The sequence below is a fragment of the Odocoileus virginianus genome, chromosome 22 (assembly GCF_023699985.2).
Source record: "Odocoileus virginianus isolate 20LAN1187 ecotype Illinois chromosome 22, Ovbor_1.2, whole genome shotgun sequence".
Classification (NCBI taxonomy): domain Eukaryota; kingdom Metazoa; phylum Chordata; class Mammalia; order Artiodactyla; family Cervidae; genus Odocoileus; species Odocoileus virginianus.
The window spans coordinates 12361924-12377213 of NC_069695.1; the positions used below are offsets into that span (position 1 = coordinate 12361924).

Here is a 15290-nt window from a genome sequence, read left to right on the forward strand (position 1 = left end):
CTGGCTCTGTCATTTATTCTCCTGTCAACAGACAATTATTATAAGCTTACTACATGCCAGGCCCTGCGTCTAGTTCTGTTGACTCACAGTTCAAAGGCACACACCCTACCTCAAGGATCTTATTTTTCAGAGAAAGATGATTTTAAAAAGTATAATAAGTGTTGTGAAGGGGAGGGGAGGGGGAGGGATCTATTCCCTTTTGAGGAATAAAGAAAGAAGAGGTAGGAGTGAGGAAGAGGCTGACCGTTTAGTTGAAGTTGTATGTTACCCGCTTGTTTGCTGTCCCAAAAGCATGTCAGCTCCTTGAGGAGAGAGCTTCTCTATTTTATTCATTAAAAAAAAAAAGCCACATACCACACATTCACTTACTTAAAGTATGCATGCGTGCTAAGTCCTTTCAGTTGTGTTTGACTCTGCGACCCATTGTACTGTAGCCTGCCAGTCTCCTCTGCCCTTGGGATTCTCCAGGCAAGAATACTGGAGTCAGCTGCCATGCCCTCCTCCAGGGGATCTTCTCCACCCAGGGATCAAACCCATGTCTCTTATGTCTCCTGCATTGGTAGGTGGGTTCTTTACCACTAGTGCCACCTGGGAAGCCCAGTTAAGAGCATACAATTCCATAATTTTTAGTATATTCACAGATTTGTACAATCAACACCACAATCTATTTTAAAGCATTTTTATCCCCAGCAAGAAACTCCGTAACTATCAGCAGTTACTCCCTATCTCATCCCTCTTTGCTCTCAGACCTAGCCAACCACAAATCTATTTTTTATCCTTCTAGAATTGCTTATGTTGGATGTTTCATATAAATGGAATCATACAGTATGTGGTCCTCTGTGACTAGCTTCTTTCTCTTAGCACAGTGTTTTCAAGGTTCATCCATGTGGAAGCATGCTTCAGACTTCATTCTTTTTCACCACCAAATAATATTACATTGTGTGGATACTCCACACTTTGACCATTCATCAGCTGATGGGTGTTTGTTTCCACATTTTGGCACTTATAAATATGCTGCTATGAACATGTGTGTGTGGTTTGAAGTGAACATATGTTATCATTCTCTTGGATACATACCTAGGAGTAGAATTGTTGGGTGGCTAAGACAGTAAAGAGTCCATCTGCAATGCAGGAGACCTGGGTTTGGTCCCCGGGATGGGAAGATCCCTTGGAAGAGGGCATGGCAGACCACTAAAGTGTTCTTGCCTGGAGAATCCCCATAGACAGAGGAGCCTGGTGGGCTACAGTCCATGGGGTCTCAAAGAGTCGGACATGACTGAGTGACTAAGCACATGGTTACTCTGTATGATCTTTTGAGGAATTGCCAGACAGTTTTCCAAAGTCCACCATTTTACATTCCTCCCATCGATTTCTCTACATCCTTGCTAATATTTGCTATTTTCTTTTTGATCATACATTCCAGTGGGTGTAGTCACCTCAGTCAATTTTGTATCCCTAGTGCTTCCAAGGGAGAAGGCAATGGCACCCCACTCCAGTACTCTTGCCTGGAAAATCCCATGGATGGAGGAGCCTGTTAGGCTGTAGTCCATGGGGTCGCTAAGAATCAGACACGACTGAGCGACTTCACTTTCACTTTTCACTTTCATGCATTGGAGAAGGAAATGGCAACCCACTCCAGTGTTCTTGCCTGGAGAACCCCAGGGACAGGGGAGCCTGGTGGGCTGCCGTCTATGGGGTTGCACAGAGTTGCACATGACTGAAGCGACTTAGCAGCAGTGCTTCCAATAGAATCTAATACAGGCAGATGTCAATTCATACGTTGAGAGAATTTGAGAATGTTTGTCATTTGGGGTTTCCCAAAATCTGATCCCCTTTCTTTTTTTGGGGGGGAGTAATATAAAGATTACTGGAGAGAAGCAGATCCCATTTACAACATAAATGTCCAAAAGTGTCACCTCTTTACATTCCCAGAGCTGCCTGCAATTAGAGCAAGGAACATGTGTTAAACTTAGTAAACCTAATGGGTCTGCCACAGACTTCAAAGAGAGAGCCCTAGTGATACAAAGCAGGTTTGGTGGAGAATCCACTCTGGCGGCAACAATAGGCACTGCAGTGACATCTGCCTTCCAGGACCAAGAATGCTGGTAGTCCCAGTGGTGGATGGTACCTGGGTCCAGTGCTGTTGAACTGGAAGTTTAAGCTGAGGAATCCTGTTTTGAATGGTGGTGGTCACCTCCTTCGAAGCATTGTACCACGATACTGGTTGTGATCTTAGCTTCTGCCTAGACTTCCTTGTTCTTGCTGACTCTCTGAGCCTGTCTCTGCAGACTTCCCAGCAATTGTCAGTCACCCAGTATCCTTTCACAAACTCCCTTTCTCCTTAATTCAGCAACTGTCAGCTTCTTTTGCTGCTTGCAACTAATAAACCTGTTACAATGAACCCTGGATGGATGAGTGGGTGGGTGGATGGATCATCAATGGATGAACTGGGGCTGCATGGAAACAGTGTTTTGAAGTACAAGTAGAGGTTCATCAGGGCTCCAGGTGACTCAGTGGTCCAGAATCCACCTGCCAATGCAGAAGACGTGGGTTCGATCCCTGGGTCGGGTAGACCGCCTGCAGAAGGAAATGACAACCCAGTCCAGTACTCTTGCCTGGGAAATCCCATGGACAGAGGAGCCTGGTGGGCTACGGTCCGTGGGATCGCAAAGTCAGGACACAACTTAGTGACGAGCGACTAAACAAGAGGAGGTTCATCAAGCACAAATGCATCTCAGGCAGAACAAAGAGCACGGCATGGTCACCGAGGCATGGAAGAGTATGGTGTGTGGGGAAAAACACCAGAATTCTGCCTGGCTAGGGTACAAGGGCAGGGTGGGGAGGGCTGCGGTGTAAAGCTAAAGAGAGTAGCCTAGGACAGATCATGAAGGATCTTTTGGGTTATGCTAAAGAGACTTGATTCTATCTTAAAAAAAAGAACTATCAATTTAATCAGGATAGTGACATTATCAGGTTTGCATTCAGAAAACACATTATAAAAAAAATTTCTGGCAGCAGGAAGGTGACTGAATTGGAGGGGAAGACTAAAGATGTGAAGACCAGTTAAGGAGCTATAGCGAGAATTCCAACGAAAGATGCTGAAAATCTGAATCAAGGCAGTGACCTTGGACAAGAGGTATTGGATTGGTGATGTGTTAGGGAGATAGAGGAATTTATGTCAATTAGATATATAGGCAAGGAGAAGGAAGATCACAGACACTTCCAAGGTTCTGGCTTACATTAGTCAGAGATGGTGATGCCATTTACACATGCATTCCTTCAACAAATATTTATCACTTACTGTGAGTGTGCGCTGCTATAATGCAGTGAAGGAAGCCGACCTGCTCCTATGTTTGCTGTGGTAACAACTGCTCCACAGCAGGCTCCACTCAAGTGTCTTCTCAGATTTTCTGGGCCTCTTGCTCTGTCTTAGTTGCTACCATGAGTGACTTAGTTAAGTCCCTCGTGATTTGACAGCCTGAGGCAGACCAGCCACATACCAAGCTTTTTCCTACCACTTCTGACCTCCAGGGAAAGGACCTGCTTTCTGAGCGGCTATCCAAGGATATAGATCACACATGGGAAGTATGGGAAAGTTAGCCCCCTGTGGGGCAGTGGGTGACCAGTGGGTGACTAGAGACGTAAGATAAAATTCCTTCCTTCCCCAGATGTTCCAAAGCATGAGTGCTCCATGCTGTCTGTCTGGCCAAGTGGTTGCACTTGTCAAAGCTTGCTATGAAGCAGTGTTCAGCACAGTCATGCATCGCTATGCGTTGCTCTCCGTTTTTTCTTGCTTTTTCCCTGTCCCTGACCTGGGATAATATCTCCCAGAGAAAGCATTCAGCATCCTTGATTTAGCTTCTGCTTTCTAGGGAACTGGGATAGAACACACCCAGAGAGGAAAACAGAAGATAATGAGTTCACTGCTCACATGTTTGAGTTTGAGGGAAAATTATCCATCCATTCAAAACTATGTATTGAGTACCTCCCAGGTATGCTTGAATTAGGGATAATATGGTGAACGAAATAGGCATGCTTGACTAGGGGATACTCTGGTGAATAAAGCAGACAAGTTTCCTGCTCTTACAGAGCTTACATTCAGCAGGGACAAGTGACATGATAAATCAGTAAAGAAATAAATAGATATAATTCCAGAAAATGATAAGAGTTCTGAAGAAAAAAGTTTAAAGGTGATATGAGAGTGTGACACGTGTGTGTGTGTGTGTGTGTGTGTGTGTGTGTGTGTAGAAGGGTTGTTCTAATCTAGAACAGAGAATTGCTAGAAGATTTTTCCACGGACAGAGGAGCAGGTTTTCCATAGGAAATGTCTGGAGAATAGATTTGGAGACAGATGTATTTGTCTAGTGTTGGAGTTCAGGTGTGGAGGAATCTGCCACATTTTCAGTGTGAAATTTGGTTAGGACATGTGCACAGAAGGTAAAAGGGAGCCTGAAGAGAGAAGCAAAGGCGAGGTGAGGGTGTAGACCAGGGACAGGTCAAGGTCGGCAGGCAGTGTCAGAGCAGCAGAGGCACTGTATCTATAACCCCTAAAGCAGTCACAGCTCTTTGGAAAAGCCTGGGCTTCAGTTTCCTTAGCTGCAAATAAGAGCTTTGATCAGGTTCCACTATTGTATGAAGGCAAGAGGGAGCTGATAGGAAACTTCTCCGTAGCTATGTAATTCACCCCTTGAAATCCACCGTTGAAGTCTTTAGGACTCAGTAGTAATCAGCTCTCTTCCATCATTAATTACATTCTGGCCACTCATCAGCCAACACAATTGTCAGACTCTTTTAGCAAAATGTCTTTTTCATAGCCGAGGACTGCTTACAGTAAGGACAAACAATTGGGGCTCATTAATTCAATCATTAGGACACTGATTATGCATCTATTGTCTACTCCAGTCAGTTATGTTAAGTAAGCTCTTCAGTCTTCATCAGAACAATTATGCTAAAAAGCTTGAAATTTTCTAAGTTTATTATACCTTCATACACTTATCCTGCCTAGCAGCAGCCTGCCTCAGTCAATATTGTCACACACAGACAATTATAATCAAGGCATAAGGCCCTATTGTTGACATCTGACTACCAAATTATCCCTCTCACAATAGAACTTTAAATAATTTGTCCATTGTCCTTCTAGGATTTAGACAGTGGCCCCTGCTTAGTTTATTTCAAATACAGAGATCTCAGATAACATTTAAATGCCTTTATGGGAATGCTCATTTCACTGAATTGTAATTTTCCAAGTAATATTTGAACAATCATTGGATTAGTTATCTCACGATAAATTATCCAGTGATTCTTTATGCTTTCAATTGTACAGATAGAAATATTAATTATCAGATGCCTGGATAATGATGAGAAATATAACTTGTTTTCTCCAAATGTATTTCTTTCAACCACAGCCATTTCTTTTCCAATCTCATTTTCTTTAAATCAAAAAGCCACTTGCATGTTTTATTTTCTTGAGTGATTTTTGCCACGGAATGAGAATTCTCTACCATGAAGAACCGATGCTTTTACGATAGGCATATAAGAGATATCTGATAAATACTTGCTGAAATTCTTTTTTTCTTGTATATGCTTTCTTATCGCCAGCATTTCCTATCAGATATTACATATTTTTTATTTTACGTAAAAATCAGCATGTGAATGTGTGTTTGTAGAGGCAGGTGTACGCATCTTCAACATAACTTCATTTAAAACATGAAATTTCATTGTATTGAGATAAAAATACAGTTGGTATTGGGTTTCTTCATTTACAAAAAAATAACCCCACACATTTGTTCTTTACAATTTTTACTTAGGTTATCTCATTAATCAGTATCCTTTCAGTCGCAAATAACTGAATCTTTGAGATGTAATACCACAACTTCGTTCCATGAGGATGAACAAATATAGAGATTGGATGTTCATAAGATACTCAAAAGTTTTATTGAGGGCAAATACAAACTGGAAGTGGCAAAACTGTGTAGAATGCTTGCAGACCTCTGACACACATACAGCCTCTTTCTGCTATACAAATGCTGTATTTCATATTTCTTCAATTATGTGGTATTTTATCTCAGATTGTGGAGAAACAACTGAGAACAAGATGCTTACTGTCCTTGTCCTTCAAGAATTCACAATCTAAATGACGAGACAAAACACACACACGAGAAGTTAAAAAACTACTCAAGACTAAACTAATAGATCAAGACATTAATCAAAGCAAAGTCATGGTATGTAAATCTTTCTGACCACGAGAGAAAATTCATAGGTGAGTGATACCCTTAGGGCTGGAGGAACAAGGAAAAGCTTGACAGATTTAGCAGAAAGGAGAAGGAATGAGAGTTCCAGCCTTTGAAAAATCAATACATGGAGATTATACACACACACACACACACACACACACACACACACATTCTTTAAAACTCAAACTACAGAAGAATTGATGATAAAAGTTGTCCACTCATGACTTCAAGGTTCTTTCTAGAAGCAAAGACTGTTACCATTTTCCTTGTGTCTTTCTGGAACATTTTACTACTTTTAAGTAGATTGTTGATTTTGGTTTTTCAGTATCGTGTATAATAAAGTGTTAAACAAGGTGTCTTTCATATAAACATAAGGTTTTGAATGTAATTTATACAATTGGGGCCCACTGACAGATCTTGAGGGACCCTAACGAATTTCTAAGTTGATTGCTGCCATGGCGCTCCCTGCTCCATCTGCCTTCAGTTTCTATCTTGACCCACTTTGGCTCAGATGCATTTCTAGCTGAGGGGCAGAAGGCATGCTCCTTTCCTAAGCCTTTTGGGGACCACATTGGTAGCAAGATTGCCCCTCCCCCCCTTTTCTTGATCATACAAATCCTGGAAGGCTTCCTAAATGGAAGAGTTAGGGATCCAAAGTCTGACACTTTGGAGAGATGGTCTTAGACCTCAAATATATTATCCATTGAATTAATATGCCTCTCAAAGTACCTAACTCTCACACCGGGAGCAGATTCTTCTGGAATTCCAGTCAGATCTGCTTCTGTTTCTACTTGTCCTCACTCACATGGACACCCAAGTGCACAGCTTGGTCACATAGGAGAAAATCCTTGTGTGACCCAGGTAGCTTTTTATAAGCTATTTTATGTAAAAACTGGTGGTCTGTTAGTAGGAAAAAGGACCACAAATCATAAACAGGCTTCCTACTTCTACATCGAAGTCTTTGCCCTAGAGCATCCTCCTTGGTGGCACTGGGAAGTGGAAAGGGAAGTCTTAAGAGGTGGAACAGCTCCACCAATTGGCTTCCTAGCTCTCCTTCACAAGCTGTTTTTAGAAAGAGGTCAGTAGAACTGCCTCTAAATTTACAAGAGGAGACGCCACTCTGGAGGTAAACTTTTGAACGTAAGATTTCTGCTGAGTGGATTCATCTTGACCTATGTGCCTGCAGGCAACAGAAGGGAAGAAATGATAACGATTATTGGTTTTCTTCGAACTTCAAAACCCTGTGCTATTCACTTTCATATTTACTACTTTCTTTAATCATCACACAACTATATTTATTTATTTAATTTTAATTGGATAAGACGGTTGGATGGCATCACCGCCGACTCAATGTACATGGGTTTGGGTGGACTCCGGGAGTTAGTGATGGAAAGGGAGGACTGGTGTGCTATGGTTCATGGGGTCGCAGAGAGTCAGACACGACTGAGCGACTGAACTGAACTGAACTGCATTTTAATTGGAGACTAATTACTTTACAATATTGTAATGGTTTTTGCCATATATTGACCTGAATCAGCCATGGGTATACATGTGTTCCCCATCTTGAACCCCCCTCCCACCTCCCTCACACAACTATATTTAAGCAGCTATCACTGGAGAATTTTACTTGCCAAAGGTCACAGATTTGAAGCACAGCTGCATTCAAAACTACAATTTGCCCAACTCCGGGGTTCATGCTCTTCATCACAAACTTCTGATGTTTGTGACACTTCCATGTTTGAGGAGGGAGATAGTAGAAATGGAGATTTTTTTAAAAAAGGATATTTGGAAAATCCGTGACACTGAGGATGACCAAATATCTCTCCAGGTTCAACAGTAGGTCTCCTCCAAAGAGAAGCCTTCATTTCTGAAAAGAAAGAATATATTTCAGAAAGTCTATTTGAAATGGTCATTTGGTAGTTCCTGCTTGCCGATTTGTATTGCCAGTGCTGCTCTGCCTTGAGTCCTCTGTTAAATTCACGAAGCAGTGTACATGAGAGTGAGTGCCAGACAGGAACCAAGAAAACCGTGTTACAGGTCTAGTGTCTGCCACCAACGACCTATGTGAGACCCCAAGTTCAGGTTCTATGGTGTTCTCTGCCTAACATCGTACATGCTTGATAAACGCTTGATGTGATTGGCTGGGTTCAAGATTTCGGGCAGAGGCTTGGGGTCTGCAAGGAAAAGGCGACCAAAGTTTCTAGCAGCTTAGAGGCTTTGTAGTGCAGACGTGGGAGGATGGGGCCTAAGAACAGCGCCTGAGCAGTGCAGAAATGAAGAAGGGAGCAGTTAACTCAGCAATTGAGGGACATCGTGCCAGGCACTTGTGTTCTAGACTTCACAAGGAGCATTCAGAGAACGCATGATGAGCACCATTTTTTAACGAAGACAGGACCAAGGTTCCGTTCAAGAAAAATACCAGTCACCCCCCGCCCCCCGACCAGACCCTACAGCCCAAGCAAAGAGCTCTGCCCCGGGCTTATTTACATCTCGGGCCCCGCCCCCGTTTACCACCACGAGGGCCGCGCCCACTCATTCGCACCGGGCGCGCCCCGCGTGGCTCCGGGACTCAGGCTTCGGCACACCCCTTTTCGGCCCCTTAGCTCGCCCACCGTCGGGGCCTCCCACCCCGAGGATGAGCACGCCTCCACTGCCGGCTTGACTACAGATAAGGTGGGCCGGGCGGCGGCCTCCGACAGGCCCCACCCAGTGGTGCCGGCCAGAGACGGGGACGGAGGACCAGGACCGAGGTCACGACGGACGGGTGGTCGCCCTCACGGCAGGTTACGCGCCTCCCCTCCCCGCCCCCCACTCCCTTTCCCAGAGTTTCCCGTGCGAGCGCGCGAGAGACGAAGCCAACCGAAACCGCGGGCGTCCCACCCCGCCTAAGCCCTCCGCCGCCCTCCCGGCCGCGCCTCGCCTCACGCTCTACGGGGGAGGCGGGACCAATCAGCGAGCGACGTCTCCCTTCCGATTCGAGGCCCCCGACGCGCGGCTCACACCCCGAGCACCCAGCGCGCTGATTGGCTGCGTGCGCCGCCGGTCCGGCCGGGAGGGCGGGGAGGCCGGGGAGGCCGGAGGGAAAGGAGGTAGGGAGAGGTAGCGGCCCGCGCCTCTCAGAGCCCACAGCTCGCGCCCTGGCCCTAACCTGGGCGCTCGGGCCTAACCCCTTCCCTTTCTTCGTTCCCCAGGTCTCCCGCGCGCGCGCTCCCAAGGCCGTGCGCTCGGCCAGCGTGCCTCGCGCCCCTAACGGGCGTCCGGGGGCGCCAATCAGCGGGCGGCAGGGTGCCAGCCCCCTGGGGCTGCGCCGGCGAATCGGCGGGGCTCGCGACCCGGTGGTGGGAGGCGGGGCTACCGCGCGGCCGCGGCGGCGGCGGCGGCGGCGGAGGAGCAGCTCCTAGCCACCAGCCAGCGAGCGCCGAGCGAGCCGCCCGGAGGTGGGTGCGCCGCGCCGCTGCGGCCGGCGGCGGAGGGCGCAGGGCGGAAGCGGAGGTGGGGCCGGCGGGCGCGGCGGGGGAGGACTGCTCGGCCGTCGGGGGCCGCCCGGGGTGGGGGTGAGATGGGCGGGCGCGCGCCCGAGGGGAGGAGGGGCGGCGGCGGCGGCGGCGGGACGCGCGTCCCCACCCCCTCCTCCCCGCGGGCGGCGGCCGGGCCCGCGCCGCCCCCTCTCCCGTCCCCTCCCCGCGCGCCGGGGCCGCCGGCCGGGCTCCGGCTGGGGGGGCGGGGCGGCCGCCAGAGTGTTTTCAGTTCCGCCTCCAGTCGGCCCATTCCCCTCTCCCCTCCCGGTCCCTCCATCCCCTTCGGAAGAGGAAGGAACAAAGGTCCCGGACCCCCCCCCCCCCCGGGTTCTTGACGGGGCGGGACCCGGAGCCCCGGTCCAGGTAACGCCGCGGCGTCCGGCGGGGCCTCGGGGCCGGGGTGTGTCTCTGTGGGGCTCGGGGTCGGTGAGGCGGGCCGGCCGTGTCACCTGGCCCGGCCGGGGGGCCGGGGGGCCGGGGTGTGGCGAGGCGCCGAGCCGCTCGGGGGGTGCCGGAGCGCGGGGCGGGGCGGCCGGGGGGACGGGGTCGGCGCCGGGAGCCACCCGCCCGTTCGCTCGCCCGCCCGCGCGCGCGGCCCGGGGCGGGGGCCGGCTGTGTGGCCCGGCCCGTCCCCTCCTCCTCCGTGGCGGACACCCTCGGTAGTTTGTGGTGGTGATTTTCAAATCCCGCAGGGACGGAGCTTTGGTTTCGGGGACTTGTTGGGAAGCCCGAGTTAGAAGCATGCGAGACTTTGCTTCCACTTTTTTTTCCCCCTCCCTCCCCTGGTGCTGTAACCTTTGTTAACTATTCTGATCTCGGGGTTCAGAATCGCGAGCGTGTGCTCTCACACAAACACGCACACGGCCGGTACTCCGTCCACATAACTTCTCCACTCGCTTGTGAAAGTTGCTCGTGAGCGGAGCCTATTAGTTTTTTTTTTTTTTTTTTTTAATCACACGCCTTTAGAGAGCACGCTAATTGATTTCACGTATTTCAAACTTGGTTTTCAAATCCTGCAGCTTTAATTGTTTTCTTCTCTCTTGGGGAATACTGCCCTTGGATTGAGTACTTTTGTCTTCTACTTACTTAATCCTTTCGTGGTTAATGGTTTCCTTTTGATCCTGAACAAAAGAAAAAACAGTAGTTAGGTTGCTTTTGTTATTCCTTCCTCTTGACCCTTGAAAAAGCTAAATACTACCGGTTTGTTGTCAACTAACTCTTTATTTAAAAAGAAACATTTCCAGGTAAAACGAAAATCAGGTAGCATTTTTCCATCAATCTTGTGTTTGTTACAGTTTGGGGTATCCTAAATTGTGGTGTTTTAAAGTTTCAACACGACACAGCTAAGTTTGTTGTGAATAAATAAGTGATCTCGCGAACTTGCTTGGAGTAATTCCATCTTTTCAAAAATTCTATCTTCTGATTTCATATGAATTGAACCTTCACCACTGATTGTTAAGGGTGCTTTCCTTGAGACTAATAGATAATACTCTTTCTATTATTTTCATAATACGTTAGCTGTTCTAGTTTTGATCCCTCAAAAAAGTTAGGGTTAGGGGATGTCTAAGCTAAATAGTTAAATTTGGGAAGTTGTGAACAAGTAAATGAAGCAAATATTCACAGAGATAAAAGAAGTAATGTAAAATGAGCTTCATGAATGTGTCATAGTTTGAAGATGGTTTTCATTTGCCTTGAAAAAATATATACAGGATATTGATAGAATTTTCTCTATCAAAAGTTCATTTAGCAAACATTTATATCAAAGTCAGAGACCAACACTGACTTTGTTTTTAAAGTTTCTTATGTTTTTTTATGCTGTAAAATTAGTTGCTGTAGTAAATAAGAATAGTTCAAATCTATGGGCATTTCTAAGATGAGTGCCCACTTAAACCCTTAATGTTAAAGTTGAGTTTGAAGTAGTTCATTGGTCTGTTTTAATTAAGGTATTTGGAAACATCCATTCTGGGCTTTTTTTTTTTTTTAGTATGAAATTGCTGTTAGAACTTGGTTTTTATAGTTTGTAGCTGTACCTTCTAAAGTGATTTCACATTGTAAGTGTTCAGCAAAGTTTGGCTTTTTAAAGTTGTAACTAACCTGTACCTAGTCATAAATGGTCAAATCTCTACACACACATCTGTAAGGTTCATGAAATAACAGTTTGCAAGAAACTGTGCAGAGTAATTTCCTGTTGTTTGTGGCTTGTCAGGCTTGGTATGTGCTTTAACTCTTAAGTAGGAATTTGGGGATAGTTTTGTATATTTCAGCAGAAATTCTCTTTAGTAAGAACAAAGGTGGTTTCTACTTCAAGATGGCAAAATGTCCCCTTTTCATTTTCATACTGTAAATTCTTCAAACGTGTTGCTGAAATCTTGTTACTTCACATTGAGGGAAAATCTGAGTGACCGAATAGTTCAGCTGCATGACCTGCTGATCAAAGACCTATTGAATAGTTATTTTGCAGATATTTTCAACTTCGGGTTTTTTAAAAGGTCCGAAAGCACTCCTTATCCTTGTTTGGTTTTGTACTTTAGGACTTCTAAGGCCTCGTTTTTTGTAGCAGCTTTTTTATACAGGTGTTTCTGTAATGCATATAAAATCTGTATTTAGTGCAGTCTGGCAGATGGAGCCTTATTCATATTCTTGGGACAAGAGTCATTTTTAGAGGCTGGAGAGGGGCATGTCTTTTGATGGGAGTAGAGGAGCCATTTTTATCTGTAGGAGGAAAGATGTTTTCCACTAAGTATCACAAAGGTATGCCAGAAAATGTGAAATAAAAAGATTTCAAAACCAGCCCAGGCAGGGTTATGCATTTATTCAACAAGTAACTTGTATTTAATGAACAGGTAACATTTACTCATATATTAAACAGTAAAATGTTTTGTTGTGTGTCAAAACCTGAGCTAGGCAATAAAACAACAGGGAACAAGTATACGCTGTTCCTTAATGGAATTCGAAAAGTGGGAAGTCTTGCTGTCGCCTTGCCCTGTCCTCCAGTGTTTAGAAACTCATGTTAATGTATTGATACAAATTGAGGGAGATGGTACCACGGGACTGAGCCACTTCCTGAAGTATGCTTGTGCCGCTTTCTTTTGAGCACTGCACAGCACTGGGGAAGGGGTCACGTGTTCCCTCGTAGTCTCTGGGAACAGATCATGTATTTTTTTTGGAAAGAGGGAACTTGTCACCAGCTTTGCACAGTCTCTACAAATTGAAGGTATGACCAGTCTTTCAGAAATTAGTATTTGTTGCTGAGCAGGTGAACACTTGAAGAGCTAAGCCTAAGTTGGCCTTGGTTTGATTATCCATTGCCTTTTATATCTTCCCTGATAGCACAGTTGGTAAAGAAAAAGAATCCACCTGCAATGCTGGAGACCTCAGTTTGATTCCTGCTTCGGGAAGATCTCCTGGAGAAGGAAAGGCTTCCCACTCCAACGTTTTGACCGGGAGAATTCCATGGACTGTATAGTCCGTGGGGTAGCAAAGAGTCGGACACAACTGAGCGACTTTTGCTTCACTATAGAAAATGGTTAGGGAAAGAAAGCAAACCTGAACTGGTCAGGTTCGAGTGAAAGAACCAGAAATAAAGTATAAAAACAGTTAGCTAAACCAAGAATGAGGATTGGGCTGTAACCTGTGTAGTGGAAAGGCCCTGGGTTTTGGGGTCAGAGAGACCAAAGCTTACAGTCAGTTTCTCAGTTTTTTTGGACAAATTAGTTTAACTCCTGAGCCTTGGTTTTCTGACTGAAAATGGAGCTGATAGCACCTACTTCTTAAGGTTATTAGAAAGAGTAAATGTGTGAGGGTATGAAGGTATCTAAAACAGTGCCTGAGAAGACATAAGGGTCTTCTCAGATATCTCTTTTGTTCTCTTCTGGTTGTAGTTTTCCCTTGTTTTCTTTCTAATTCAGACGACTCTCCTGCCCTCTTCTCCTTGACCTATTAGAACATACATATGAGAAACAGACATTAAGCAGAAAGGCCAAGGGTAGCCAAATTGTCCCAAGTCCAAACCTTATAGCCCTAGTCATGGGAGAGTCATCACTACCCTTAATTAGAGCCTGTTGGCGTTTATTTCCTATGTTTTTAACAAGCAAAGTTATCTTACTTCTAACCCACAGTAGATTAGAGACAAATAGATTGTGGGTAATGTGGGAGTCTGAGGCCAGTCTAGTGGGGAGTGGACTAGGAAGATGGGGAACTGTTGGCCTACTGTCCATTGTAAGGTGAAACAGATAGCAGCTTGGTGAGGATAATGGAGATAATCCACAAGACACAGAAACAAATACTCAGAGCCTAACTAGCCTGTCTGGAACCATTCAGTGCAGGACCAGACCTGAAAGCACAGCAATGAATGTTCATCAATTAGCTTAAATCATATTTGGGAAAATCTATTTAAAGAGCGTGGCAATCGACATAATACACTTTAGATCGTCATTCAGGATGATTAACACATGTTCTTAAAGGAGTAGAATGTGATTCTAATGAATTATTTCATGAAAGATCCACAGTACCTACTGTGACCAAGCTGCTTTTCTTTTGTTTTGCCATCCTGGGGGCCTTCATTCCAGACTGAAAAATCTTTCATACTAGGCCAGTAGTAAAGAAGGGTGATCTGAATGGTATAGCACCCACACCTGTTCTTCAGAGGAAGTCATTCTGTTTGTCAGTCTACAGGGATGTCATGTACAATTGTTCACTTGGGTTTTAAGATTAAGTATGCTAGTGATTTCTAGAACCAGTGTGGACAGTTGGCTAGTCTGTCTATTGAGGTCTTCATGCCTCTTATAAGTGATTTCTGTTCAATATTAGCCTTGATAACTTTTTTGGATCTTCCTCGTTCCTATCTCTGGGTTATATTTTCTAAACCATCTACTCCATCGAATGTTAATATTAATTGGTGACCTTGTAATTATAGCCTTAGCTATTTGGGGGAAAAAAAAAAAGAGGACTTTAAAAAAAAACTAGTAGTACAAGAGTAAACCAGTCCTTTGTGTTTAAAAATGCACAGTTTGAGGCTTATTGCTTATCTCTGATTTAATTTTGATCATTTCTTCAGATTGGTATAATTGTGATTGTTCAATTAGGACATACTTCAATACTGATGATAGGTAGACATCTCAAGGATAGCTCTGAGTTTCAGTTTCAGTAGTTTCACGTAGAAGAATGTAATTTTGCCAAGTCAGATGGGTTTGGACCCTGCCTTTGGTTTGGCTAGTTATAGATAGCCAGAAATATTAAGGTAGTTGAGGTAATCGTGGCTTACACACTTGCCATACATTCTAGAGTGTATGGGTTTCTTTTGGATAGTAAGTGAGCCACACTGATAGAGAACAGGTGCCTGGTCATTTAGATCTGTCTTTAGGTTTGTGCTTTTAAGAAAACAAATCCTAAAGTGATTCATTCTCATTAAAATTTTACTATGAAACTGTCACTAACTCTTCTAGGTAGTTCTGGAATTTTTCAAAATCTTGGGATTACTTTGGAACAATGAAATGTAAATGCAGACTTTAGTTTTGATCTTTTTCAGTACCCATGTCCA

The 15290-nt window shown here is 45.0% G+C and overlaps 1 protein-coding gene and 1 long non-coding RNA gene across 5 annotated transcripts in view; one reads left to right on the forward strand and one right to left on the reverse strand.

Moving 5' to 3' along the window:
* Positions 1-7690: 7690 nt before the first annotated feature.
* LOC139030365 (uncharacterized) lies at positions 7691-8864 on the reverse strand. Its single transcript, XR_011482707.1, has 2 exons — positions 8776-8864; positions 7691-8100 (listed from the first exon to the last, which is right to left on the reverse strand). It is a non-coding gene; the product is annotated as an uncharacterized lncRNA (long non-coding RNA).
* Positions 8865-8932: 68 nt separating this feature from the next.
* The window catches only part of SMAD2 (SMAD family member 2), an 82223-nt gene continuing 75865 nt past the window's right edge, over positions 8933-15290 (forward strand). For 2 of the 4 annotated variants that reach the window (XM_070452596.1, XM_070452598.1), the window contains exon 1: positions 9341-9670. The gene's annotated coding sequence lies outside the window, so the exon portion shown is untranslated. Of the gene's footprint in view, positions 9017-9340; positions 9671-9852; positions 10115-15290 lie in introns of those variants that run through there. The other 2 variants (XM_020898533.2, XM_070452597.1) reach the window with 2 other exon arrangements.